The 27922-nt window shown below is 45.3% G+C and overlaps 1 protein-coding gene across 5 annotated transcripts in view; it reads right to left on the bottom strand.

Annotated features, from left to right (window-relative positions):
- Nucleotides 1-27922, bottom strand: part of LOC115569871 (leucine-rich repeat and fibronectin type III domain-containing protein 1-like protein) — a 302682-nt gene that overhangs the window by 130545 nt on the left and 144215 nt on the right. For all 5 annotated transcript variants that reach the window (XM_030398095.1, XM_030398102.1, XM_030398070.1 and 2 more), the window contains one exon: nt 19774-19965. The gene's annotated coding sequence lies outside the window, so the exon portion shown is untranslated. The remainder of the gene's footprint in view (nt 1-19773; nt 19966-27922) is intronic.

Below are 27922 nucleotides of genomic sequence, written 5' to 3'. Positions count from 1 at the left end.
TATAACCTGAGGACCTCATGTGATTTGTAATAATTGCGGAGGTCATCTGTGATCTTAATCCCGTGCGAATCTGCCATGTTCGTAATTTGTAAAGTAAAAATTCCACTGCAAATTACCTATCATATTTCACCAAACACAGAGGTCATGTGAATATTAATCCCGTGTGAATCAGCATCTCTGTGATTTGGGGTCGTTTTTTTGTTTTTCTTAAGGTTTTTTGTGTTTCCACGCCTTCCTTCCTGGTGGAGAATCATGGAGGCTGCGTTGGGAATTATAAATAAAAGTTCTGACAATTCAGGAGGCTCATCAGAAGAGTGAAATCTCTAAAGATGATTAGATGGATTACATGCATGGCAACATGCAGTAAGGAACATTTTTCTATCTTTAAACAGACTCACCAGATATTATATTAAAAATATCCATATCTAACCGTTGTGCTGCTCCAGTAAGGGCTCCGGTGCGATCGACCCGGGATAATGTCAGTAAATTCGAGTTAAAACACAGACTTCGCTTATCCCGTGTGAATGCGCTGCACGAAACACGGACGTGGTGGGATCATTTCTAAATCACATGAGGCTTTAAACTCCCTTTTCTTTTACAGATTTATTAAAACATTGTAGTCCAAAAGTACCGACTGTATTTACTGATATGGTTGTTTCTCTGCTGTTGATGTGCCGGCCTTGTTTAAACGATGTTCAGCAAAAAGAAAAAAGGGAATTCCAGCTGATTAACAAGCTGCACAGAGCGTTTTTCTGCTGTTGTCGTGTTGTGTTCGGCACTTTGTGGCTGTTTTACACAAAGGCACAAAGTGAACGAGACTCTTAAAGTGTAGCAGTGTGATGCGAGTAGTTCTGTGTGAATATTCGCACATTTTCTTCAAATCCAGACATATCGTTCATCCCATCCTCTCTCATACTGGATGTGGAGCATTTTCCAGCCAGCTGACGGCACCTCAGACATCAGAGCTCAACAAACAACAAGCATAAATCACCAGGAGGCTGTTCTGGAGCAGCCAGTGAACTCCGTGTGCGTCTTATCAGATAAAATGTTGAGGAGAGAGGGAAACCTCTCAGCTGTTACAGACCCACAGCGCTAACGAACCACCAGAGACACGCGGATCCAACGAACACTGCTGCTTGTTTGGCCAAAGACAAAAGCACAAGTAGAAAAAAACACACTCCCGACCCACATATGGATGCATACATCATGTTTGCACACAGTGTTGCTGATAAATTAATTACAATTTCTGTGTAATTAACCCAGCACACACACACACACATTAACAGAGCTGGTGGACTCAGACATTAGTCACCTTTAAGCGGTGGCTTCGATCGTCTTGTTGTAAAAACTGAAAAAGAAAACGCACTTTCAGCTTGTTGAGATGATGCATTTCATGTTGGTGCAGCTTTAGTAACAGGATCAATGTGGAGCAGAGCTTCAGTGTGAGGACGAACTCCCAGCGCAGCCTCTTCACCTGCAGTACACAGGAAGTTCATCTGTCTCCAGTCATCTCGCTCAGCCAGGTGGAAGTTCACAGCCAAGTTACAAACCGGAAGACGACGTATTAAAAGAAGGTCCAGGAGGTTCTGACCTCGTCATCAGGAGCACATTTGTGTTTGGACACTTTGACTTACAGACAGGAGGAGCCGGTGACTGAACTGCTCTCACCACTATGATCATTTCCAGCAGAGCCTGATGCTTTCCACGAGAGTTACTCAAGACCAAAGCAGAGCGGAAGGGAGAATTTAAACTGGAATTGGAGGCCGGACACACGAGTCCAAATGCATCCCAGTATCCAGTACCCATGGTCCACAGCGCCTCTCGTGTTTGGCTTCACCTACCCGTGAAAACAACCGGCTTCACTTTCAAAATAAAGGCACCAAAAGTACAACTGTAGGTTTCTGTATATTTAGGAAAAGATCATGTTTCTCCTTGAAGCAACCCCCTCAGGTGAGGTGTGCACTCGCCAAAGAGACTTCATTTTGTCACGGTCAGCAAGGTTTTTCTGGTAATTTTTGGTGTCGTGCACCTGGAAAACTTTTCATATTTCAACTGGGAAACTACGACCTCTGATGTTGACTGGAACAAAGCATAAGTCAGAAACTAGCTGGTGAAGAAACAGAACAACGAAGCAGCTAATGAGCAAGATATTTATCTGAGGAGCAAGAACTGGCAAAGAAATGTTGTCAGATCATGTGTGTGATTTACTTTCTGACCTGTTTGGATGCTTTTCAGAATGTAAATCAATATAATTTCCATATTTTATTTCAAAACAATGTTTGTTTTTCATTTAAGCTGACTGTTCTTTTTAAACATCGCTGCTTTGTGTTGTGCAGGTGTTCAGAAAGAGAGAGAGAGAGAGAGAAAAGAGAGGAGGGGGATCACATATCGTCAACAGATGATAAATTCAGCTGGACAGAAGTGGTGGGAAGTTGCAATCAATATCACAGGATTACATCAGCAGAAGATAATTCTCCGATCACATCCTCCTCTCACTAAATAAACATGAGGGGACGCAGAAAGAGAGCCGAGGGGCTGAAGTGATAAACTGTGACTGACGGCGACGGAGGGATGCTGCAATCCACATCAAACCCGACGTCAGCTCCGTCTCTCCCGCAAATCACTTCTTCCTCTCCGTTAAAAAGAAAAAAAACAACAACAAATGAATGCAGAGAGAGCGAGAGATGGATGGAGTGAGAGAGAGAAATGTTTAAAATGATGAATTGTGACTGACAAAAGTGGTGGGAGTCTGCAATCAGAGATCACACCGACAACAACGCTGCTGCTGCTGCTGCTGCTGCTGCTGCTGCTGCTTCATGTTGCAGCTTCACCCAAAGTAAATAAGACAGAGAGGGGGAGAACAGATGGGAGAGGGATAAGGTGGAGGGAGGGAGGGAGGATATATCATCAAGCAGTGATAAATTTGAAGAGATGGAGGATGGTGGGACGCTGTAATCAACATCGCAGCACATCAAATCCCACACAGGAGCGCTGCTGTTAGTCCTCCTCCTCTCCCGTCACATTTACATCCTCCGCCCGGCAGCATCAGCCGGATGTGCAAACAACATACATCAGGCGAGACGGCGACACGTCATGATGTCACATGTAGCGTGATGTCACAACATTTTGATTTCCAGCTGTGTTGCTTCAGCGTGATCTCGTCATTGGAGGATGCAGCGGCGCATCATCGTTAGCGTCAAGTTACTACCACATGGAAGAGTTTGTTTTTATGAATTACGTTTATTCTTTTGTTTTGACTGAGTTAGTTAATTGAATCCTAATTAGTTTATAATATTGCACAGCTGTTATAAGGTTATTATATTGCTTACTTGAGATAATTAGGACTCGATATAATCTTGTAATCTTTCAGACCCTGAGTGTCGTTAGTCGTGTTGGGACGGTGTTCGCTAATGAGCCGTTAAGCTAACCCCGAAACATTTAGATACAAACACGGAAACTTCATTTAAAAGCTGTTAATTTTTCACAGGAAAAAAACTCTCACAATCCGGGGAATTGTCTGACGATGAGGATCTCATCTGACGACACAAAAACATACGCACAAAAAGGAGACGGATGAGATTTACGAGTGTGAAAGTTTGTCTCAGGTCAGACACGAACACATCACAGCAGCACGTACGTATAATTACAGTCTGTGTAATCTGTGTGTTACTTTCATCCTCATCAGTACGATGTTTACTAAAGCAGCTATTGTCTTCTCATGTGAAGGTGTGAGACGACGTGTCATTGTTGGGTTTAATCCTCACGCAGCTCGCGGGCGTGTTTCCAGAGCGCGTTGGCAGCTGAAGCAACAGGTTGTCTCGTTTCCTCGGTGTGTTTTTTACTCCGGGTGGTGTTCAGTGAGATGAGATGTCCATTAACAGCAGCACTCGACTCGCCAAGAAAAAAAAGAGTTTACAAACAGCTTTAGTCATCAGGATTCACTTTGTCTTCCAAACCGAGCAGACCTTGGATTTAACCTGCGCTGCTCAAATCTGCTGAAAACACGCCAGCTAGGATATTACACTCTCTATAAGTGTCTACTTGATCTTTATTTAAGGTTCCTCACTAATTAAAAACACCCAGTTTTAATGGAGCAGGCAGATTTCAGCTGGACTTTCTGTCCTCGCACATTTTAGAGCTGTTAAGTTTCCTTCTGCGAGAGGAAACCTGAGCGCTGCAGGAGAGCACACCCATGCTGTGATGTTAAAAGGTCAGAAAACGCTTCTGGTTTCATGGTGAACTGAAGAGAAAATGTGAAGTAAAACCCACAAAAGAGCCGCTGACGTTGTCACAGATCATCAGTCGTATTCTTTGCAGCGATCTGTGGTGTCGATGTCGAACGCAGAGCCGATAACTCAGAGGCTTTGCTTTGTGTTGCCTGCAAACCTGGTGGACGGTGAAGGTTTTCTAGAGCTCCTCTAGTCTCAGTGAGGGAGTTTAAACTGTTTCAACTAACCAATCTGCTGCTGGACCTGTTTAAAACAACCAGAACTGAGAGAACAATGTGTTCTGTGTCCTATTATTACTTAATTATTGTTTATGACGCCATCGCACGTGTTAAAATAACCCTGTTCTTATAAAACGAGACGCGTTTGTGTTATTGGTCATTTCTAATTAATAAGAAATGATAAATACATTTTAATCTTGCTTGTTAGCGGTTAATGATTCCATATCAAGGGTCAGCAAAAAGTATATAAACACACACACATATATATATATATATATATATACAGTATATACACACATTCCACTCTCATACTGCCTGCCAGCCACAGTTTCTGCCTGTATCTACAAATCCAGTTTGTCTGTTGGTCTACACAGCCTCCTGTCAGGGTAACACCTGCACACACATGCACACATGCACACACATGCACACACATGCACACACACATGCACACGCACACACACACACACACACACACACACACTTCCCACCACCACAAGAAAACGGAGGTTCCCAGCGGACTCCCCAAAGTGCATCAGAACATCCAGCCCAGTGCTCCCCAGACAGCGCTGAGCTCTGATAGGCCCCTGAGGATTACACTCTGCGAAGGGTTTTAACCAATAGGAGCAGGCCATTAGCTCGGGCGGAGTAAACAAACGTATAATGAAGAGCTGAGAAAAATTGAGCTGCTGCAGCACATTGAGCCGACATGCTGAAGGATCATATTTCTTCCTCCGGCAACGCGAGGCGACGATAAGCCCGGCTGGGTGAGGAAGCTCCGGGACTCTCAGTGGGAGCTGCTGGTGGAGCTTTACTGGTTTCTCCCCTGAGCAACAACTTGCAGTGTCAAGATTCAACGTCGGCATCTCCCGAACCAGACAGAGAAAATCCCGCCTGTCTGTGGAGATATACAAGCTTACAAGGCCTCGGCCTTATCTGCCCTCCCTCCTGCTGCTGCTGTGAGGGAGAGGAGGAGGAAGAGGACGGACAGACACTGCTGAATGACAAAAGAGGAGGCAAGAAAGGAGGAATAAGGAAGCGTAGGCAGGACAGAGAGATAATGTTTGGTGGACCTGGTTGTGCTCCTGTGCTGTGTGGCGGCCATCTTTAAGTCTTTATCTCGACATTTAATGCTGTCGAGGTGATTTTCCTCCGAGTCGAGTCAAACCAACCTTTACAAACGATGTGCTAATCCTCTCGTTCTGTACATCTCAGACACGCAAACCAAAGAGAAGAGACGATACGAGGAAGAACAGATTTAAGGACCACAAGAGTCAGTTTACCAGAAATCAGTCCATCTCCAATCTCTTTTATTGTGTACTAGTGCAGTGCCCATAGGAAATATGTATTCCTGTAGAAAAGTGGGAGGTTAAGGAGCTTTTTCATGGATGGCCAAATGCGGCTGTGTTTGAAGGTGGGACGTCAGGGATATTTAGGTTTGTTTGTTGTGAAATCCGATTTTCCAGGGTATAATTGGCAGTTTTTGACTATTTTTGATTTTGCAAACGTGACGGCAATGTTCGCGAAAAAGCGCGGCGGACATTATTTACCCTAAGTCCGGTTTTGGACTAGCCGGTGCGTCCGGTCCGTCGACTCGGGAGGTGGGCCGTGTGGGTGGGCTAGCGGCTAGCAGCTAGCTACACATGAACATCCACAGATTCCGATTCCACTTTGTTGTCCGCGCGTCTCCGGATCTCCTCAGACCCGAACAGACTCGGCCCGGACTCAAAATCCCGGTCCAGCTCGCGCCGCTGCAGGTATAAATCCGCTTGTTTCTTAAGGTGGGGGGTCGCGCTGGGCTCTGCAGTCCAAACAAATGCGACGTTGCACACCTTTGAACCACGCAGCAGCCATTTTGAAACTCTCAGGTCAGTCTGATCCTGATCCGCAGAGATATTTGAGGAACACACACACAGAGACAGACAGACAGAGATTCCTTGCTTTTATTGTGTAGGTATTCCTTTGCTTCCTTGCTTTAACTGTTGGCTCATGATCCACAGCCGTACTTTGGGTTAACAGAATGAAAACACACGTATTACCATCAGACAGGTTTCTCTAACAGTCAGAGATGTTTCCACGACACTTTTGCATGTGAAGTCAGCAGCCTGGAATAAAACAACGAACAGCAAAATCAAAATTCTTCATTGAATCCTGTTTTTGTGTAAGCTGCACGTTCCAACACGCTCCCTGTGGACAGAGTGGGCTGTGGACTTCCTCTCTTTAATGAGGTCTGCTCAGGTTGGAGTCAGCGAGGGCGGACATGTTTGGCATAAAAGAAACGGGTTTGGGTTCGCAAATTTAGTTAACTGCTCCAGGTTTTCATCACAGTGTTAATCTTTGCTGCGTTCCTCCGTCAGTCACTCGGTCGGTCGTGTAACGGCGGACTGCAACACAGTCAGCTCTCCAGCACTGTATCTCAGTGTGTCTCAGTGCCAGAACTCATATTCATCCATAACTCTGAGTGCTGGTGTGTGTCTGAGCCGGTCTGAGCCACTGCTGCTGCTCTTAAAGAGACACACCACTAGTTTTTCCATTTAGCACACCTCATGTACACCTTTCACTGCAGCCAGGAGGAGGTTCACTTGGCTAAAGCTGTTCCAGACCGTTGGTACTGGCTAGTTCATTAACTTGCATTACACGTGGGAGAAGGAGAGCAAGTGGTTTTGGCTCTCCAGATGTGCAGCTAAACCTGTTTTTATATATTTGGATCACTGCAGGGAAATCAAAGGTGTGCAGAAAAAGCCTGGTTGGTGCGGTTAGACAAGCTGAGACTGAATAATGGACGGCAAGAAAGCAAGCCAGCACGAAAACCCACGATGAGCCCCAACAGCAGACTATTAGTTGAACACAAAAGGCGCTACAGCAGTTCTGCAGCAGAGGTTCTGGTGGCGGCAGATCGCTCTCAGAGTCACACAGACGGATTCTGCTGTTGAAAACATTATGCAGCAGTACAGATAAAGCATGCTGCCTGCGGCTAGATGAGGCTGGAACTCCAACTTTAACAAATTACCCATCATTTTGTGTCCACTAAAGCATAATATCCCCGCGCCCCCTCAGAACCACTGAGATAGAGCCGCAGAGCTGACGGAGCATCTCGAGCTGAGCAACACCAGCTCAGTGTTTCAGAGTCAGCAGCTGGAGGAGACGCAGGGCTTCACCTCAGATCCAGTCCTAATTAAACAAACTGAGCTGGAGTCCCAGTGAGGCTTTTATTTGGGGTTGTCACAGGAGCTCTGCTGTGCATTGAGGGTTAAATAACTTTATTTTCAAATCAATCAGTTGTGATTCAAGAGAATGTGATGACAGTGGACAAAGTAAGGAGACAGAATGCTGCAACTCTGGACTTTATATCATCAGGAGGAGGAGAGGAGGACTTTATATCATCAGGAGGAGAGGAGGACTTTATATCATCAGGAGGAGGAGAGGAGGACTTTATATCATCAGAAAGAGGAGAGGAGGACTTTATATCATCAGGAGGAGGAGAGGAGGACTTTATATCATCAGGAGGAGGAGAGGAGGACTTTATATCATCAGGAGGAGGAGAGGAGGACTTTATATCATCAGGAGGAGGAGAGGAGGACTTTATATCATCAGGAGGAGAGGAGGACTTTATATCATCAGGAGGAGGAGAGGAGGACTTTATATCATCAGGAGGAGAGGAGGACTTTATATCATCAGGAGGAGGAGAGGAGGACTTTATATCATCAGGAGGAGGAGAGGAGGACTTTATATCATCGGGAGGAGGAGAGGAGGACTTTATATCATCAGGAGGAGGAGAGGAGGACTTTATATCATCAGGAGGAGGAGAGGAGGACTTTATATCATCAGGAGGAGGAGAGGAGGACTTTATATCATCAGGAGGAGGAGAGGAGGACTTTATATCATCAGGAGGAGGAGAGGAGGACTTTATATCATCAGGAGGAGGAGAGGAGGACTTTATATCATCAGGAGGAGGAGAGGAGGACTTTATATCATCAGGAGGAGAGGAGGACTTTATATCATCAGGAGGAGGAGAGGAGGACTTTATATCATCAGGAGGAGGAGAGGAGGACTTTACATCATCAGGAGGAGGAGAGGAGGACTTTACATCATCAGGAGGAGGATGACTGGGTTTCCATATGAAAATGAATTTTTCCTTTGATAATGAGCTCCCAGAAGCTGAACAGCAGGCGGTCTGTCCCTCCTGTACCTGATGTTTGGTCCTGCAGGTCCTTCCTGTTCCCTGCTTTCATCACGCTGAACCTCTAAGATGTTGTGATGCTTCCCCCCCGCTGTCTCTGTTCCAAAGATAATTTCGTTCTGCCTGCAGGCACAAAGAGATGAACCTGTTCCTGCTGTATGATGACGTGGAACCTCCAGAGGGTCGACTGCACTCGCTCAGCGGTATAAACCTGTCCAGGGTGACAGTATGTGCTCTCCTTTTCCTTATCAAGGTGACTTACAGGATGTAATTCCTCTGTTGTGTTCGGTATCTCGCTCTGCGCCACTTCCATGTCTGACTGTCATCACATCCAGTTGTGTCTGCGCCGCGTCTTCTCCTCTCATTGATTAAATTCTGTAGGATTCTAATCTGAACTGCACACGCTTCATTTCTCTGCTGTTTTCCTGCTGTTCTGATAAACCAAAAAACAGAAATGAAAAGTGAGAATATCAGACGCTCGCTCCTGTGAATGAGTGGCCCTCTGCAGCGTTATCAGCTCGCCATAGGAGCTGCGGTCCGCCGCGCGAGGCTGAATGAAACTAATTAAGCTGTTCAACAATATTTTCTGTGATCACTGTGAAAATCAAATCCCACCGTGGCGAATTATGCCTGTCATTGTATGTCCACTAAAGCATAATGCCACCACGGGCTCATATCCGCCGAGTTATATTACAAATGTTCAGCAGCACATGAGCACAGTCGAGCTGTCGGCCGTACAATGGTGAGAAAACTCCACTCATTCATCAAGAGCCATCACACAGAGGAATAAAAGAAGGACGGGAAGGAGAACTGAGCTTTTGTTCAGCGGCAGGCTGAATATCTGCCTGCAGCTTATTAACAAAGGCGTGCAGAGGGTCTCAAACCGACAGGCCGAAAGGTAGACGAGTCCCTGGAACCAAAAACAACACCGTAAAAAGGAACAAGTGGAAGAAAAAGAACAGCCTGCAAACATAAAATAACCTTTTAACTGTCACACTCTTAAGAGTTCAACAGGTACAGATGAGCTGCGGCGACAAATTCAGGCAAATCACCAAATATTCATGTGTGTCTTCACAGCCTGGTCAGCGACCTTTGGTGCTTTCTTTAAGGTCAGTTTCCAGGATATAATGTCGGCAGTTACTGTTTCTGCAAACCACAGATCCACGTCCAAGGTTGAGCGTAATTATAGACAACAACACTGCCAAACCGTCGACTCACACACCTGGATATTTTGAAGGACTCGTGCTCACATTTCAAGTAGTTTTTAAGCGGCTGTTAATCACGGGAAGTTGGACCGTCTCCCTCTAAAGACCATAACCGTGATGTTTTCTGAACTGCTAACCACGTTGTTTTTGAGCCTAAACCCAACCTGAGCAGAAGCAAAGCGTCGTGACGAGACAGAAAATAGGAAAATCTGCCTGAACAAACGAAAGAAATGGTTGTTGGGTGGTTGGATGGGTCGTTCACCGGCCTTTGAGAATCTAACATGTTGACACTAGCGTGTGATTAATGACCAAGCTGCTGTATTCGTCGAGTGTGGACTGAGAACGTGTTAAATATTTAAGGAACCATGTTTTACCCGAAATTATCCCTTGAATTCACGAGCACAGCAGGAGTTTCGTGGGCATCTCCCAAGAACACCTCCGATCAACGCTGTGAGGTTATTCTGCAGCAGGTGCTCGTGTTGTTCGCACGCGATTTTAAAAAGAAAAGGCCGCTGTGCGATAAACCTCCCACGTGTTTGCACCTCCTCTCCCACCTGAGCGCTGTGTGCTCTGCAAATATCAGCGTCAGGAAAACATTAAACCGCCACAGTGTTGCCACACGATTACAGTTCAGTGTACTCATGCATTTAATTAGCAAACATAATGAACGACTTTCTGGGAAATCTGGTTCAAAATATGTCAAAGGTCATGACGCCTGCAGCATCTTCAACACGCAGATGATTCAACGGCTTCAAAATACATGATGCATGTAATGTGTCTGTTTGTGGTTCTGGTTCTGTTGGGTTTAAGCATCATGTTAAAAGAAAAGCAACAGCAACTGTGAGTCGGAGAACCGTTAATTCATTCTTATATAAGATGCATTTTCATGTCATTATGTAAAGAGAAGTCATACTGTGCAAAATGACCCAGAATCCTGAGATGTTTCTCCAGTATAATTACAGCTATAACCCACATATCAGAGAGGCTTGATCTTAATTCAATAAAATCCCCCACAGAGGAATAAAAAGGCCTTAATTAGATTACAGATGAATCTGCTGTCAACAAATAGATAAAATGAAAGATATCTTGTTTTGTAGACGCTAAAAATAAAATAAAGAAAAGGAGAGGCAGTGGATTTTTTTTGATCTTCCGGTCAATTTAACTGGTGAGTCAGAAAGTTAATTTAAGACTCTGATTCACGGCTGACATCAGCTGAGGCCTCAGAGGATTCAGACGTGCACAAATCATGTTCCTCCATCATTCCAGGACTCAAGTGTGACATTAGAATGACGCTCACATCCACCGCGCCGCCTCGCGCCGCCTCGCGCCGCCTCGCGCAGACCTCCAGGGCCTCATCATGGCGCCGAGACGCAGATCCGGCTGCCTCTTACTGCCACACAGTCGGGCCTCTGGAATTCACTTCAGCACTGATGAAGAATACAAATAAAAATCGCCCTGACATTTACAGCACACGTCCTGCTGCAGCAGAAAGCAACAAGACCGTGTTGACATTTCTGCCGTTATCAAGTTATCGCTGCTAATTTAGGAGATTAAAGCTGAAATCCAACGTTAGAGCTTAATTCTCTGCTGACAGCGAACAGATCCAGAGATACTGAGCTCACTGAAACTTTGTGTTGGACGAGCGAATGAGCTGAGGAGGCGTCTACAAACCTCGAACTGTTCACCCAGCCTGAGCTCGTCTGATCCAGGGGTGCAGAAAATAATCGATTCAAAGATGCATCGAGATGCTTAATGGGACGATTCTGAATCGATGCAGTAACGTCACATAATCGATTTTTATTGCGTTTCCCGTTTCTGCTGGACAATAAAGTTGTAAAGTTCAAGTTGCATTGTGGGTGAAGGACGGACAAGCGAGCGAACACAGTAAAGCTGCCATCTTAACATGGAGGAAAGCAGTAGCGGAAGCGATGCGCGATAAAAAAATCCACAGAATTTAAAAGCGGATATCTGGGAACATTTCTGATTTTATGAAGTTGCTGGGACGCGACGACAACTGGACAAGACCCATTTGTAAAACTTGCCACGCTAAAATCAAATACTTCGGTAACACCAATAATATGAGGAACCACATTAGCCGATGGCACGCTGAGCTAATGTTAGCCTCTGGTCACGACGGAAAGAAAACTACTGACCCAGCACAGCCAAAGATCGACGAGTCCGTGAGAAAGTTGCCGTCCAAGTCCGAGAGAGCCCAGAGGATAACTCGGTGTGTAGGAGCTTTCATAGCGACGACTTACAGCCTTATAACGCCGGGTTTCGCCAGCTGGTTAAGACCCTGGAACCGCAGTACAAGATCCCATCTCGGCAAACAGTTGCAGACACGTTGTACAGAGAAACAAAAGCCCAGGTGATGAATTCAATGAGGGAAGCTTGCCGAGTAGCAGTCACGTGCAGTAAAGGTAACGGCACATTACCTTAATGAATTAAAATTAAAACACATATGAAATTTGTTTACATCTGAATTTAAAAGCAGCTTTCTAAATAAAGAGTTCATATTTATCTGACTGTTTGTGTTAAATGATGAAAAAGCCATGTGTGGTAATATAGAAAATTGAGGATGAAATGCATCGAGATGCATCAAGATGCATCGTAGAATCAAATCGAATCGCATCGTAGACTGGTGAATCGTAAATTGAATTGATTCGTGGGGGCAGTGAAGATGCACACCTCTAGTCTGATCCCAACCAGCTCTGATCATGTCAGCGTCTGAATCATGGAGAGAGTCCCACTCAGCTTCAACTTACCTGTGTGCTGCAGGGACACACCTGGCTAACATCTATTCTGGTGATTGGGTTGGTTATGGGTCATGAAAGGAGATTTTCACTGGAGCGAGAATCTGTCATGTGAGTTCTTACTGAGAGAAAATATTAAAAAACATTCATAACTTCCCTTCTGAGCTCAGCGACTCATAAAAACCCAGATACGGACGACCTCGCTGCATCAAACTGAACAACAAGGAGACAAACTGGCACCGAACCGACGCCGAAAGAAGCTCATCTACTTTTATTAGCGGCTCTGGAACTTTGGCAGGAAACCAGCCGGCGTTAAGAAGAATCTGTGAACTAATTAGACGGGCAGCCGGAGAGCGCGATGCTTAATGGAAGTGACTCCGGTTGCTGCTGTGGCTTCAGATAATAGCATGCAAATAAAAAAAGGAAATGGAATCTGAGCTTAAGGAAAACATGGAGAGTGAAACATGGAGGGAAATGTGGAAACCTGTTAATACCATCACTCCTGTTCACACGTGGAGAGAATACTAATCATAGCAGGACGTGTCGAAGGACTGCAGCTACATTTACATGACAGACTCTGGTGCTCATGTTAATTAATATGCACTGTCCCTTCTTTAAATAAACAAACAGAAACATGGAGGATACTGATGACAGCAGAGAGGTGCTGTGAGGACACACTTCCTCTCAGGGACCGAAAACGGACGCTGGTTGGATTTTTCTTCAGTATTTCCACACAGGAGGTGAAAATAAAGAAATTAATGACATAAAATAATCAAGTTTTCACGTAGACGTCGTGTAGAATTTGACATTTTGTGTCACAGAAACTACGATCTGTCTCTGTGCACAAAGTCGACTCCATAAACTGTTTTCCTGCAGTTTTGTGAGGAACTTGACCGGTTCTCCATCAGCTACTGATGTAGTTCAACTCTGTACATTTAGTTCCACAGAAAACAACAACAGCGTCATCGTTTACCGCCAGCAGAACCAAAAGTTTTGAAGAAAAGAAACTAAAACAAATCCAGGAAGCAGCTAAAAACTATTGACAAGCAGGTTTTTGTACTCACAGAAGTGTTGTTGACCCACTTTACCACTTTGAGAGATTCTTCCCCCAAAACACACTCCAAAGCCTCAAACTTCATCTCTACTGAAACACTCTCTGAAGGTTTAGTTTACAGAGCGATATCAGGCGGGGGTGGACAGTCGTCACAAATCTCTGCGGTGATTAAAGTCGAGTCAGGAGCCGGCCTAAACTCTACCACGACTCCACGAGGTCATTCAAAACTGACATGAACACAGAACGCAACGTAAACACCAGCGAGCAGCACAACTATTTCCATAATGCCAATAGTTTTGAGATGTAATGGATGCCAAACTCATCATCAGCAAAACGGACAAACCTCTGGAGCCCAGAGCTCATCGATGAAGAACCAAAACTCTCCTCCTCCTCCTCCTCCTCCTCCTTCATCATCGCTACCCGCCTGCTAACAGGAAGTCACCTCTGGAGGGATGGAGTGGAGGCCATTTGAGGCACTTTATTTGCTACTCCATCATCAAAACTGGATGTGTGTTATTGCTGAAGAAGCGCTAATATAATTGACATACAGTGGCCGTATCCTACAACACAAACCCGTGGCCAAAGTTTTATGCAGAGGCAGCAGAAAAACCTGCAGCGAGCAAACCGAAGCTGCTGACATGAGACATAATAACATGACACATTTGAAGAGAGCAGCCATTGTAATGTTAACTGTGCTCATGTTCACGCGCGTACAGGTGGACGATTATGTTCACACTGGAAGGTAACGCAGGAGATTTACATAATTGCCGTGTCCGAGTACAACTTTAAGGTATTTGTATTTTATCACTTAAAGGAATATTCCGGTGTAAGTTTAATCCATGGTCTAAATCACCGTGAAACTGTGTTAGACTCCCTCTCGAGAGATCAAGTTAGCAGACCGCTAATTTAGGGAGTTTTATCAACCTCAGAAACGACCGCACGACAACAATACACTGCAGTAAATGGATCCAAATATAAACCGCCACCAAAAAGCCACAAATAATGCTCAGAACAGCACCAAACTTCAGCAACAGTACAAATAGGGTCTCAGCACATAGTCCGGGGCATCTAACCTCCGCTAGCTTAGCTGGATTTCTATTGTGAAGCTAAAAACAGATTTCAACTCTCCTCCATCAGCTTCCGGGTCGGGGAAGTCCCGACGTGACGATTACCGAGTGCGGTTAGAAATGCTCAATTCCGTTCTTTTCCCTGTCCGCTCTCGATAATAACTGTTATAAACTGGCAGGTAAGACACATATGAACTTTGATTGCTTTTCCATGGAGTCATAATCATACATTTTCATCCATGAGCCGCGGAACTCTGCTGCACTCGGTAATCGACTCGTCGGGACTTCCCGTCAACAGGAAGCTGCTGCAGAAGAGTGGTAAATTTAGTCAGCTTTTCAGTAGAAATCCAGCTAAGCTAGCGGAGGTTAGATGCCCCGGACTATGTGCTGAGACCCTATTTGTACTGTTGCTGAAGTTTGGTGCTGTTCTGAGCATTATTTGTGGCTTTTTGGTGGCGGTTTATATTTGGATCCATTTACTGCAGTGTATTGTTGTCGTGCCGTCGTTTCTGAGGTTGATAAAACTCCGTAAATTAGCGGTCTGCTAACTTGATCTCTCCAGAGGGAGTCTAACACAGTTTCACGGTGTGTTAGACTATGGATTAAACTTACACCGGAATATCCCTTTAATGCCACATGTTCTGACATGTGCACAGTTTATTATCTTCATATTTTACATACAAACAACTTACAGAATATGATTTGTAGCGAGAAAACTCAAAGAGGATGTGAAGGAAATGAAGGGGACCTTTCGGAGCTCGTGGTTACGTCACGTACGTAACCTTGTAATACGTAAAGACCGGCCGTTTCTTTCAACTGTATCAGCTGAATTTCTTTGTGCAGCTCTGAAAGTTAATGCAGGATGAAAGCTGCTCTCTTTCACATTGTACTGGACCACAGAGGTGAACCGGCTGCTGGGCCGCACTGCTGCTGCTCAGCGACCACAGAGGGAACACAGTGGCCGACGCCGCGGACTGTAATAGGTTTGTCTGCCGATCAATAAAACTATAAAGCGGGGCAGAGAGAGACCCGGTGAAGCCGAGCAGCGTGTCCTCGGTGCCGGGCCGAGTCCGCCGCTGCTGTCAGGGCGGTAATACGTCAGCTGACCTTGAGTTTACACCGCCGGGAACAGAGAGCAACACGAATACCCAAACTACTCTGCTTCCAGAAGTCCAGCAGCAGCTACGTTATGTTCACATCTGCAGGTATATTTATGACACTTGGCAGAGTCTCACACACAGAAACTCACAGTGATGCTCAGTATTCATGAAGGCTTTTTAAGACTCCTGAGAACTAAAAGTACTTTTTCGCCCGTCCCGTCCGTGTTTACAGCACATCAGACTGTCTGAACTTTAAGCAGATGAGACCGATGATCGATTCAAAAGTTTGTTATTTACAGTTTCTGCATATTTTTTGGAAAAGTTTGACGTGCGGGTGGAGACTGAACAAGTCAAAGAACCGATCTGCTCCTGTAACTTTACTCAAATGATTAATACATGGAGGTGATTTGTTTTCTAGCTCACATCAGTAAAGAGAATAAAGACTGAGGACAAACTGGAACTTCCTCCTGTTAAACTGAACACGTTAATACATAAAAACATGCCAACAACATTGTTTATTCTCATGTTCTGGTATCTTGTTTGGAGGATTTAATGAAAGACGATGTTGTCACGTTATTTTTTCACGTTATCTTAGATTTTTAGTCCGGACGACTCGGCGAACCAGCTGTGGATATCTTGCTTGAGCTACGACAGCTCGAAATCCACGTTTGTTGACGATTAATATCAGGTGTGTTCTTACAAATGAGTGAGGAATTAGATGAAAGGAGGAAGCGAGGACGACGTTACACAGCGGCAACAACAGACTTGTTCATCAGCAGCTAACTCTGTTAGCAGTGAGACGTGTCTGACACTCTGTTTGGACTAAATTGTGTTTATATGATTGTGGTTTGTAACAGACTTATTTATTTACGTATCTATTAGACGAGAAAAGCTAAGACAGCTTGAACGTAGCGAGCTCGCCGCTGACGTCTCCCAGGTGACCAGCGAGAGCTTTGTGTTGCGGCGGTGCAGTCAGTGAAGACTTTTAGGTTGATGCTTCCATAATTTTGCTTTCTCTTGTTGGTTTCTGTTTGTAACAACCTCCACTTTGTCCCTGATATGTTTCAGGAAGTGTAACCACCGGAACACGCTGAGAAACATTTGTCTGATACGTTTTGATGAGGTGGAACTGCAGGATGAGATTCTGCAGCAGGTGGATCGTGCTTACAGAGTGGTCATGTAGAAAAGGTTGCCATTACACTCGTTGCTGTCACAGTTATACGATGCACGAAACAGCTAAGGTGCCATCTTGGTGCCCAGCAGCTCTGCAGGAAGACGCTCCAACATGGCAGCTCCACTAATGATCTCCATCTATAAGAGCGTGTTTCTCGTCTCGCTGCTGGAACACAACAGGGAGGCGCTGAAGGAAAACCCTCCTCACTATTCAGCTTCTGCTCAGAAAACTTTCAACGTCAGAAATTTGATCTGAGGAACCAGACGGAGCTGAATATTCATCGAAGTCAAAATCTCCACCCTTCTGTTCCTCCATTATCTGAACCGCACACAGCAGCAGCACTCACCTCCAACTGTTGGAGCTCTGCTGCTCGTCTGACTCGTGTCCCAGCCTCTTCCCTCTCATTATTGCTGTTCTCATCCCGCATCTGTACTTCTTATTATCCTGCTTGTGACCATTAGGCCTGTTCTCATTACTGTAATTCTGATTCAAGGCCTACACCTGCCATTACTGCCTGCTCTCCGTCTCATTAGGAGGCTCCTGTCACCGCCACACTGAATGCAGCCGCCGCAAATTAGTTCTGATAGAAAAGTCTTCAATGAGACACAGAGCGGCAACAGAGAGTGATACAGCTCTGTGTGTGAGTCTGTGTGTGTGAGTCTGTGTGTGTGTGTGTGTGTGTGAGTCTGTGTGTGTGTGAGTCTGTGTGTGTGAGTCTGTGTGTGTGTGTGAGAGAGCAGAATGTGTGATTTAATGAAAGAGAGTCAAATTGCGAGTACACATTAGTGTTTGTGGTGAATTCGGAGAAAATGAAGTGGGTATGTGCAGGTCTGCTGTGTACTTAGGGTCTCATTTCATGGTGTGTGTGTGTGTGTGCGTGTGTGTGTGTGTGTCTGTGTGTGTGTGTGTGTGTGTTATGAGATCTATAGCTACCTAATGGACCTATTTTCTCGTTGGAGTTGCTTCAAACGATTCAGTCGGAGCGAGGAACTAATGTGGCTATTAAGGCTGCATTAGCTTAAGTCACTGTCTCTCTCTCACTCACACACACACACACACACACACACACACAGTGTAATTGCAAGTTGTTTGGAATGTTTTTCTTCCATTATGAGTTTGTGTAAAAGCGATCAGTGAGGTCATGGTCGAGCCGCTGAAGCACATCATCACGACCTGCTGCAGATTTATGGGCGTTAACCTTTAAATGTGACTTTTAATCTTATTTTCTGCCTTTAATGTGCGCCCCAAAATAAACCCAGGGAACATTTATCTTGCAGCCATTTTCAAAAGTGTGGCTCAGCTTGCTTGGTGATTTTCCCTTTTTGGTGGGAGACGATCGTGTTTGATAGAAACAGAATGTTTCTGCAGTATTTCATTGAGTTTCATGTTATTTTATCAATTTAACAGTAGCTAAAAGATCTGTTGAGGCAAAATGGAACTTTGCATCCATGTATCTTGACAAACTAAGGCCTTTGATCAATCCCATTTCTAATTTTTACCCCCAGCAAAGAATCACAAGCGCTTGTGTTTGGAAATCTCATTTGTCGTCAGTAGTTAATTACAATATTCTGTCTGAAGCTGTGGTGATTATAACATCAAAATACATCAAAATGTGCCATCTAGCTACCAAGTTAGCACCCAAGATATCAGCAAACTAGCAGCTGTTTTAAAGAAAAAGGACAATAACACATAAAAACAGAGTGAAGCGTCTAAAAAAAACCTTCAGCCTACATCTCTATCCCAACCTGTATTATATCTAACCTAATATAATATGTGTTACTGTTAAAGCTGCGTGACTTTATTACTTAATATCTCTTGCATGTTCTTTCATTACGTTGCTCTAATGAATCTCTGCTGGAGAGAAATAAAAAGAGAAAAATAATTCACACAACAAATGACCAAAGTACTGCAGGCGTGGAGAAATCAATTCAGTCTGCAAACAACGAGCTGGTGGTCATTACTTCAAAAACACAACACAGTGAACTATGTAAATACAGAAGTAATCCATCATACCTGTTCCAGCCAAGTGGAGAGGGCGACGTTGTATAATAACTACGTCTCAGAGTCAAATCCCACAACAACCAATAAGTTGAGTTCGTCTTAATGAATCCCTGTGAGGGAATTAGTCTTCTGCTACAGACTCATGTTGTTACTGAAGCTGAGCCAGTGCATCTCACTCCCAGACCGAGTCTGGATCCATCATTACCCGACACACAGTCCAGATATACGACCCTGCACGCAGACTTTACGGCTTATATAAGCCGGCTTCACGTATCGAGGGCGTGTCGATCGGACCGCCGTTAACTACACAGGTTCTTTCCCACAAAGCAACATTACATGACCAAACAAACATAACGTAGTGACTGTAACTGTCTTTGGCAACTTATACGAGGAAAAAAATACCGCAGATTTACGTGGAGAAGCGTCTGTCCTCCCGCCCGTCCTACTGACTCTTCCTCTGCCCGAAAAACAACGTCTGTCACCGGCAAAAAACTGTAACTCACCGAGTGTTTGTGATGAAAATAAATCACCGCGACCGTCAGCATTCCCAACCGAGACTTCAGTGAACTTTCCCCCAAGAAAACAGCCTCCGTCCCCGCGAGTGAGGGAGTTAGATTGACAGGGGGGAAACGGGGAAACACCTTGATAAACCACAGACATCATCATCATGACGTCACCGTCACGCCTCTTTCTTCTCCTGTGTGATTGGGGCTGATGACTTATTTTCATCCAATCCAAAATAAGTAAATACGGAACACCGTCTTCTTCCTGCAGCCACATCCATCAGCAGCTTACCTCTTCAACAGGGAGGGCGGCCGTCCTCTTCTCGCAGGGCACCGAACAGTGCAGGCGCTCATCCGGGTTCACGTGCACGTACGTCGTGGTGCACGCGCCCACGTAGGTTTGACCCCTGCAGATGTGCGTTAAAGGTCCTGGCAGTCTGTCATTTGCTCAGCCAAGCTGTCTGTCAAAGTGTGCCAAGATTCCCTGCAGAGACACCGAAAGAGAAAAAAAAATGAAAGAGCGGTGAGAAAAAGGTCGAGAGGAGAGAGGAGAAGAAAGGAGGCGAGTCGACAGATGCAGCGAGAGGACGGCAGAAACAGCCAAATGGCAACTTGGCTGCTAAAGTGACAATCAGCAAAAAAAAAGATCCATCAGTGGGAAGAGAAGAAAGAACACGACTGGAGGACAGGAAGTAAAGAGAAACAGAAGGAAAGCATCACACCTCAGAGACAGACAGCTGACGTCTGACTGAAAAATATAACGTTAACACTGAAACTAAATAAAACACGGCTGACAGGAGAAACTGAACGAGAGCACCAACGAGTTAGAACTTAAAGTAATGAACTGTGGAGTCGAGGTGAAATATCTAAATCTAACTCACTCAAACATTCAGCGGTTGCAAGTTTAATGGAAAGTTTTGAATACATTAAATTCATAGATTCAATTTAAAGTTTTGCTGGTTGAGAATAAAACAGCTGCAGCTCATTTAGTTTCACATGCTAATCGCTCGAAATACTGAAGACGCCGGAGGAAAAACCTGCCGAGTTGATCAACTTCAGTGAGCGAGATCGTTCGTCCAGTTAATCACAGTTCCTCTTCTAACGAAGTCGATCTTTATCAAGTGTAGACGTACGGAGGGAGAATCTTTAAATCAGATGACAGCGAAACGTTTCATGATAGTGTTACAGATTTCATGTTACATTCATGGTCTTCATGGTCATGGAAAACTGCTTTGAACACTCAAGTTTGGTGTTACGGCCGTCGGAATCTGGTTTTTTTGGCGCTAGATGTGACCATATTTGGACAAAAGGGCGGAGCTACACGTAGGACATCCTGCATCATGCTGCGTCGAAGACACTTAAAACATAATCTCGGTTTTACTGAGGTGATACATCTGATGGCTCGTGTCTCAACTATAATCACAACAAGGAGTGAAGACATAAAGACAGAAGGAACAAAAGTTAACTAGCTCGAAATGTATTTTCATTTTGTTTCTGTAATGATCCGTGCAGATGGAAGATGTCTTTCATCACTAGCAGCGCTCTGATTAAGTTTCTGTTCTGAATCAGAAGAAAATCAACATTTGGTTTGTAGATTTAGAGGAAAAATTATGAGATGAGACGTTGAGACAATTTCCTGTCACAGTACAGACTCAAGTACACATTCAGTAATAAAAGTACCAGAGTTTTAACACTGAGTAAAGATGAATGCATGTGAACAAGTTTTACTTTGTCGCACGATAAATTCTGCGTGCAATCGTTCGATCCACAAAGATGGAGGGAGCTGAGTGTGTGAGCTGTACTGCAGCCCGCCACCAGGGGGCGACTGATGTTTTTTGTCATGTCGTCCATCTTTATGAACATTTACTGGATGGTCCAACACAAAAAAACACTACTGAGCTGCATTATGGGAGATGTAGGCTGTCGATCTTTGACTTTATGAATCTGTCTGATAACAAACACCTGCAGCGCTCACTGAAGGTTGAAACGTCTCTAGTCGGTGTCGAGCTGTACTGGACTTCCTGGACGGGCCTCGGGAGGTTTACTGTTGGAGGCGCTGGCGACACTTTGCAGTCTGGTCATGATTCAGTATTTCCCTGCTGACTGCACTAAATTTGCAGGTAAGACGTCGGCCTTGTCTGACGGTTGTCAAGCCTCGACACGACTGTTAGCTCCGATGGTGAAACTCTGAGGACCAGACGGAGCCGAGCTGCCAACCTCGGGGAATAACGACACCACAGACAGATGGTGTGAAGTCCCTCTCACTTCTACTTGGATTTTGCCTTAACCGACCCTCCTCCTCCTCCTCCTCCTCCTCCTCCTCATCGTCGTCCTCTCTCTGTCGTTTATTCTCTCCTGTCTTCTGCCTCATCACTAAACACTCCTCTCTGCAGTCGGTAACTTCCAGGCCTCTCTTCATCCCCGCCGAGAGGCTCAATATTCGGTCTCCTGCAGAGACATGTGGGGGATGAGTTTGGCCCACTTCCTGAATGTGTTTCCACCGTTATAAAAAGATCCTTTGAGACTGAAGTGGAAAAAGACTAAATAGGTGACTGCAGGAAAATTGTCTGGGTTTCTAAGCACATTTTCTGGTTGGGAACTGTCAGCACTTCTGTAAAATAATGCTGGCAGTCGTCCTCCCGCTGCCCGACTCAAATCGGCCCAGCTTGGCGGCGCTACACTGGCCTCCCCTCTCTGCTTTGTCCACTGCCTCCTCTTTTTCTACTCGTCCCTCGAGACTCTGTGGTCATTAATGGAAAAAAATCCAAGTCAAACAGAAATTGGTTTTGTAATTTGCATTTCTGAGTCTGCCTAGTTGTTGGGTTTTTTTTATTTTGTGTCCCTGTTGCCTGTGGGTAACCTGCCAGAAGTCGAAAACACGCTGTCACATCCAGATTTTTTCCCCCTGCAGCTACAACTGAGCGTGAAGTCACGAAGAAGAAGTTTCAGCGCTGTTAAAAAATTCAGCAGCAAGTGTCAGATTTTGGTGTCGGGACTCGGCTGATCTTCAGCGCTCAGACGGAACGGGAGGGATCGGCACAGACGCGAAGCAAAACGCAAACACGACGCGGAGAAGCTGTTGGAATCCATCGTGGAGAATTTGGTTTTAATCTGCAGGTGAAATAAAAGAGGGGGGAGGTAGGTTGAAGGAAAGTGGGAGCACTTGTGTTTTTGAATTGTTCTAATGGCTGAAAATGTGACAAACTGTGACTGATAGAACAGTGGGTGCTTTTTCAAAGGTGTCATTTGTGAAATACGGTCAGAATATCAGCAGAGGGACTCGGCAAGTTTTACTCATTGGTAAAAATTCACAGATGCTACAACAGTTCCTCCAATTCATCAGCCTTAATCTGGAGTTGAACCAAGTAATCAGACTTTCTGAAAACACCTCCTGATGAAAGCTGTTTCTGGCTTTTGTCCAGCGCTCTCATCTTGGTAGGAAGCCACACATTAACCGAACATGAAGGATCGGGAGGCGTCCTGTGTGAAGCACCGGCCTTTTTCTGCTCCCGAGTGTTAAGTGTTTGAGGTGTTGTGCACACAGCGTCTTGGCTCAGGAAGCTATTTTCAGAACCACAATGAAAAGAAATTGCCTTCAGCTGGTGCCGACTCTCATTCCCACTCTGTGACTCTTCACACGGTGAACTGTCAGGCCGGAGCAGCTCTGATCTCTGCGCTCTCTTCAAGCGGCTGCTTCACATTCAAACATTTTGCAGACTTCAAAAATTCTGTCGGTGGTGGAAGTGAAGCTTGAACTCACTCAATGCCGCACGTGCTTTGTATATGAAGACTAATTCATGACCAGAAAGTTTTAACACTTCATATCGAGCTCAAACTTCAGCCTCTGAGTGTGGATGTGTTTTTCATGCCTGGAGCTTTTATTTGCTGTTGTTGTCGGTTTGTTTTTTACACAGAGAGAGGAAAAAAAAATCCAAGCAGACCAAAAACACATCACCGCAAACCACCCGAGAACATTCACACTGATTACTGGTTCGATGAAACACAAAGTAAATACAGGAAGAGGCTCCTGTGATCTGGACCTACGTGAGAGAAACAGCACGGTTGGTATTCGGTCAAATCCGTGATAATGATCGCAGCGACACACCAGACGAAACCACACCAGCAGAACGCTGAATGCTCCTTGTGAAAACGTCTGCTCGATGCTACTACATGTGCTCTTATGCAGCCAAAGCACACTAAGCTACAGGTGAGTACACCTGGCAGCCGGGTCGGATCCAGTTCTGGTCACGTTACCGCCACAAAAGTCAGTTCTCAACCGACTCACGTCGCAGCGACCCAGAGACACGAGGCTGGTGTTCACACTGGGACTTCCAGACAAAAAAAGAAAGAAGCGTTTTGTGTTTGTGTCCAATCAGAAACCCACCAACTCTCCAGGTCCAATCTGGCAACATTTAAAAAAGAAATGAAGGTAGATCGTCCTTTAATCTGCAGCAGGTTACCTCCATCTTTCTCTCTTCTCTCTCTCATGTGTTTCAGTCTAACCTGACGACACTGCTGGAAAAAAAAAATACTCCTCCTGCTCCAAACCACCAACCCTCTTTTCTGAGAGCCTTTTTTTCTCAAATGTCTCCAAATATCTCTGAGGTCAAACACGCAACAACCCAACCTGGCAACTCCACACTGTGTGAATAACTCCTTTCATCATCCCGCCGAAGGAAACAGCCTCAATCTACGGCTGATACCTTCTGAAGTGGCGACACAGAACTCATTTTTTTTTCCCACTTCAACCTGCAAACGTTGCTTCAACCTGGCAACCGTAACCCTTCTCTGCCTTCCTGCAAAATCAAATAACCTGTTTTATTTCCCCCTCACTGTGTCTGATGGCTCCATCTGTTCCTCCAGCCTGGCAAATTCACACAGTGTTAATAAAAACCTTTCCTCCGCCATCATGCATCAAATAACCTCCTTGTAGGTCTGTCATCAGTACACAGCCGGTCATCATCACACCGGCCGACCCTGGCAGGCCTCGGAAATCTGTCTTGCTCCGATGTCTTCAGCCAGATAACAGTCAAACATCTCTGATATCACTGCTTTCTCCAGTGGCCTTAGAATATCTTCAAGGCCACAAGTTACAGTATTCAAACCTGGCAACGTAAAACCCTCTGATGATTTAAAGCCGATGTGTTCACCTGGACAACTTTTTAGTTTTTGCATCGTCTCATACGAAGTCGATCCCTCCAAGCAGTCTGTTAGAAATGTTGCATAAAACTTGATTTCACTCGGTTTTCAGTGTTTCCTTGGTCGTTCTCTTGCAGCTCGACACTTGTAGGAGCTGCAGTGTAAATTATTAATGACGGCTCCGATCTAATTCAGGAGACCGACGACGATAATCACGGAGCTTTGGTCAGTAAATTTGAGTATAAAACACAGAGTTAATTTAGCCACAGAGGAAATAAGACTTGAGAGTTTTATCCTCGGTCACTAATCTCACTAATTTCCCGTAAATATCCAAAACAAATTTGAGCTGGGCTTTCAGGAATCAAAGGCAAATCAATCCATGATGGCAGCTCTGAGTTGAAGTAAAACTTTGTTCACTCCGTCGTTAAAGCTTGGAACACCGTCATGTCTGTCTGTAACCACCTCACGGTTCATCAATCCAAACTGGAAGCTTCTCACTGCATCAGCACACTCTGTATCTCAGGTCTGTCTGGAGACAAATGAGCTCTGTGAGGTTTGACAACCTGAAGTCTAGAAGTAAGATATCGTCAGGCTGCTCCAATCTGGCAACACAAAGGAAAGTACAGAAGCCTGAAAGAGACAAACAAGCTGCTGCATTTTCCATCACCATTATTAATTTGCATGGTTTTATTTCCCAGCATGGTGAAGAAAACGATTCACACAGTTATAAATCACAGACACGAACAGGTGACCTGGTTTTCTTCTCCGGTGCGGCTCTCCAGAGCTGACGATGTGCTGGAGGAACCGATGTTTAAAAAAGACCCTGTAGGCACGTCTCAACTTACTATATTTCCCCAAGACATGAGGACACGGAGCTCATTATAATAATTCTCTGCAGGACGAGGAGACTCATGTGACTGAGCAGAGAAACATTCAAATATACCGAAATCTGTCATCTCAGTTTGTCTTTTCATCGTCCTGGTCAGTCTTCAGTCACTCCTCCAAACTCTCTGACACTTTTCAAAAAACTAAATGAACAAAATAACAACTAAAATCTCTCCAAACAGGCAACCAAGTCATTTTCCAGCCTGCTCTTGAAGTAGTAAAAGCATGACTGAGCTCCAGATTGCTGCTAAGCCTTAAAAACTCTGACTGCTTTTCCAAACTGGCAACGTCATGTCCCACCCCCGCAAACACCCTCACCTTGTTTCTGCTGGTATTAAATCCTCTAACCCTCACCTTGCCACTGGATTAACACCATTCCAAACTGGCAACCTTGTCAGAGCGCAGTGTGCTTCAAACAAGTCACACAGCATCTGAGCCCCCGTGTCTCCAAATCACCCCGACCACTTCACTCTGTCCAAGAGAACTGGACTAACATGGCAGCCGTCCCTGCTCTCCATTAACCTCTGAACCTGTTGAACATCCTGACAACATCTGCCTCCACACGCCTCCCCCCTTAAAACTCTCTCCAACCTGGCAACTTGTGCCCCGCATCGAAACCGAAGCACTTCACATCCGAGCCCGACGCGGCGACGGGATCCTCTCCGCTGTGCTGCCGTCCAAATCCACTCACCTCCTCCGCTTAGAACCACTCCACCGTGGCAACTTTGCCCTGCTTGTAAACCTCCCTGCAACCTGGCAACCGCAGCAGGTGCAGCGCTCTGTGGTGAGATAAGCTGAGAGGGACAAACTCTCCTCCCCCCTCCTCACCCCTCCTCCCCCCTGCACGCTGCAGCGTTGTTCAGCCTCTGTAGCTACACTCGCTCCGTCACATGTTTGCTGAAGTTACTCAGATTCGTTCGCTCCTGTTTTTCATCTTCAACACCAACTTTTCGTATCGCGTTAATGTGTTTCTGTCTCCGTACAGCACGTTGTTCCTCGTCCTCCTCAGCGAGTGACGGAAAAGGAAAATGGAGAAGACGAAGACGAAGAAATACTTGTGCAAATAACGTCTTTCTTGTTACCTTTTATAGAAAGAGAGGCGTTCGTTTTGTGACCCTTGTGATCGATTTGTCGGTCGATCTTGGGGGGTTACACCGACGTCAATCACCATCAAGATGTTGAAAAAACGCAGGGCAGTGGTGTGCACAGACTCTCTCAGAGAATGAACGTGAATTCATGAACATAAGTCGATGCCAGAGGGGAGAATTATACATTATGTCAGCAGCTAACGTTTCTGCAAACCACAGTGACGTCTAAGGTTGACATCTGTACCTGGGAAATCGTCGCAACATCTCCGTTTGCGAGCATGAACTGTGATGTTTTCTGAACTCTAACCAAGTGTTTGTCTGTGCCTGAATCAGAGCACGAGCGCTGCGACGTGACGAGAGAGAAACAGAAAATTAAATCTGGAACATGATGTGAAAACAGACATGTGAGTGATGTTCTGCCTCGATGCGACCACACAATCTGTTTCACCGACAGAAGAGAAGAAATGAAAATAGATGTGTGTGTGTGTGTGTGTGTGTGTGTGTGTGTGTGTGTGTGTGTATCCTGGCACACAGTTGACCTCAAGCACTCATCGTCATGTAAACCTCCTTGATCACAGCCCATAATAACCATATGGCCATGGTTTGTGGTAATGGAATAACATTAGTGGCGTTGATAACCTGTGAGTGTGTGTGTGTGTGTGTGTGTGTGGTTTGTCTGTCACTGTGCCTTTGTGAATCAGTGTGTGTGTGTGTGTGTTTGTGTGTGAAGAGGTTTGTGACCTCATCATCACAGAGCGACACCTTCATCCTCCCGCCTCTCTCCGGCTTTCTCTCTCTGACGCCAATCAATTCTCATCGCCGCCGCGTCCATGGAATTCAATTAGAGCCGCCTCGTCACAAAGGCGCCGTGTGTGTGTGTGTGTGTGTGTGTGTGTGTGTGTAGTCAACTGATGTGTGTGTTTGCTTTTACTGTGACCTTGAAAATGATTCAGGAAGCAAAACGTGAACATTTTAGAAACAGTGCTGCAGCTTCACAGAGTGACAGAGCGAACAGGAGAGAGGAGAGGATGACGGAGGAAAAGATGGAGCATTAAAGGAATATTTACTGTTTGATCTCAAAGAGAGAGGAGTACATTAATATCAATTTAATGTCTGTAGGTCAAACCTGGGCGTGTCTTAAAGACCGGAGGCAGGGGTACTGAGTCTGGACACAATATCGGAGCCACATATATTCATAAAATCCACTTCCTGCACTAGAGATGGCTCGTAAACAGCAATGACTTCCTGTTTAGCACTCTGCTAACTTGAATGTGGATAAAATGCTTCAATCATCTGATTCTGACGGTGAATCAAGTCACCTCCACCACA

The sequence above is a fragment of the Sparus aurata genome, chromosome 2 (assembly GCF_900880675.1).
Source record: "Sparus aurata chromosome 2, fSpaAur1.1, whole genome shotgun sequence".
NCBI lineage: Eukaryota > Metazoa > Chordata > Actinopteri > Spariformes > Sparidae > Sparus > Sparus aurata.
This window is presented reverse-complemented; position numbering and strand designations above follow the sequence as displayed.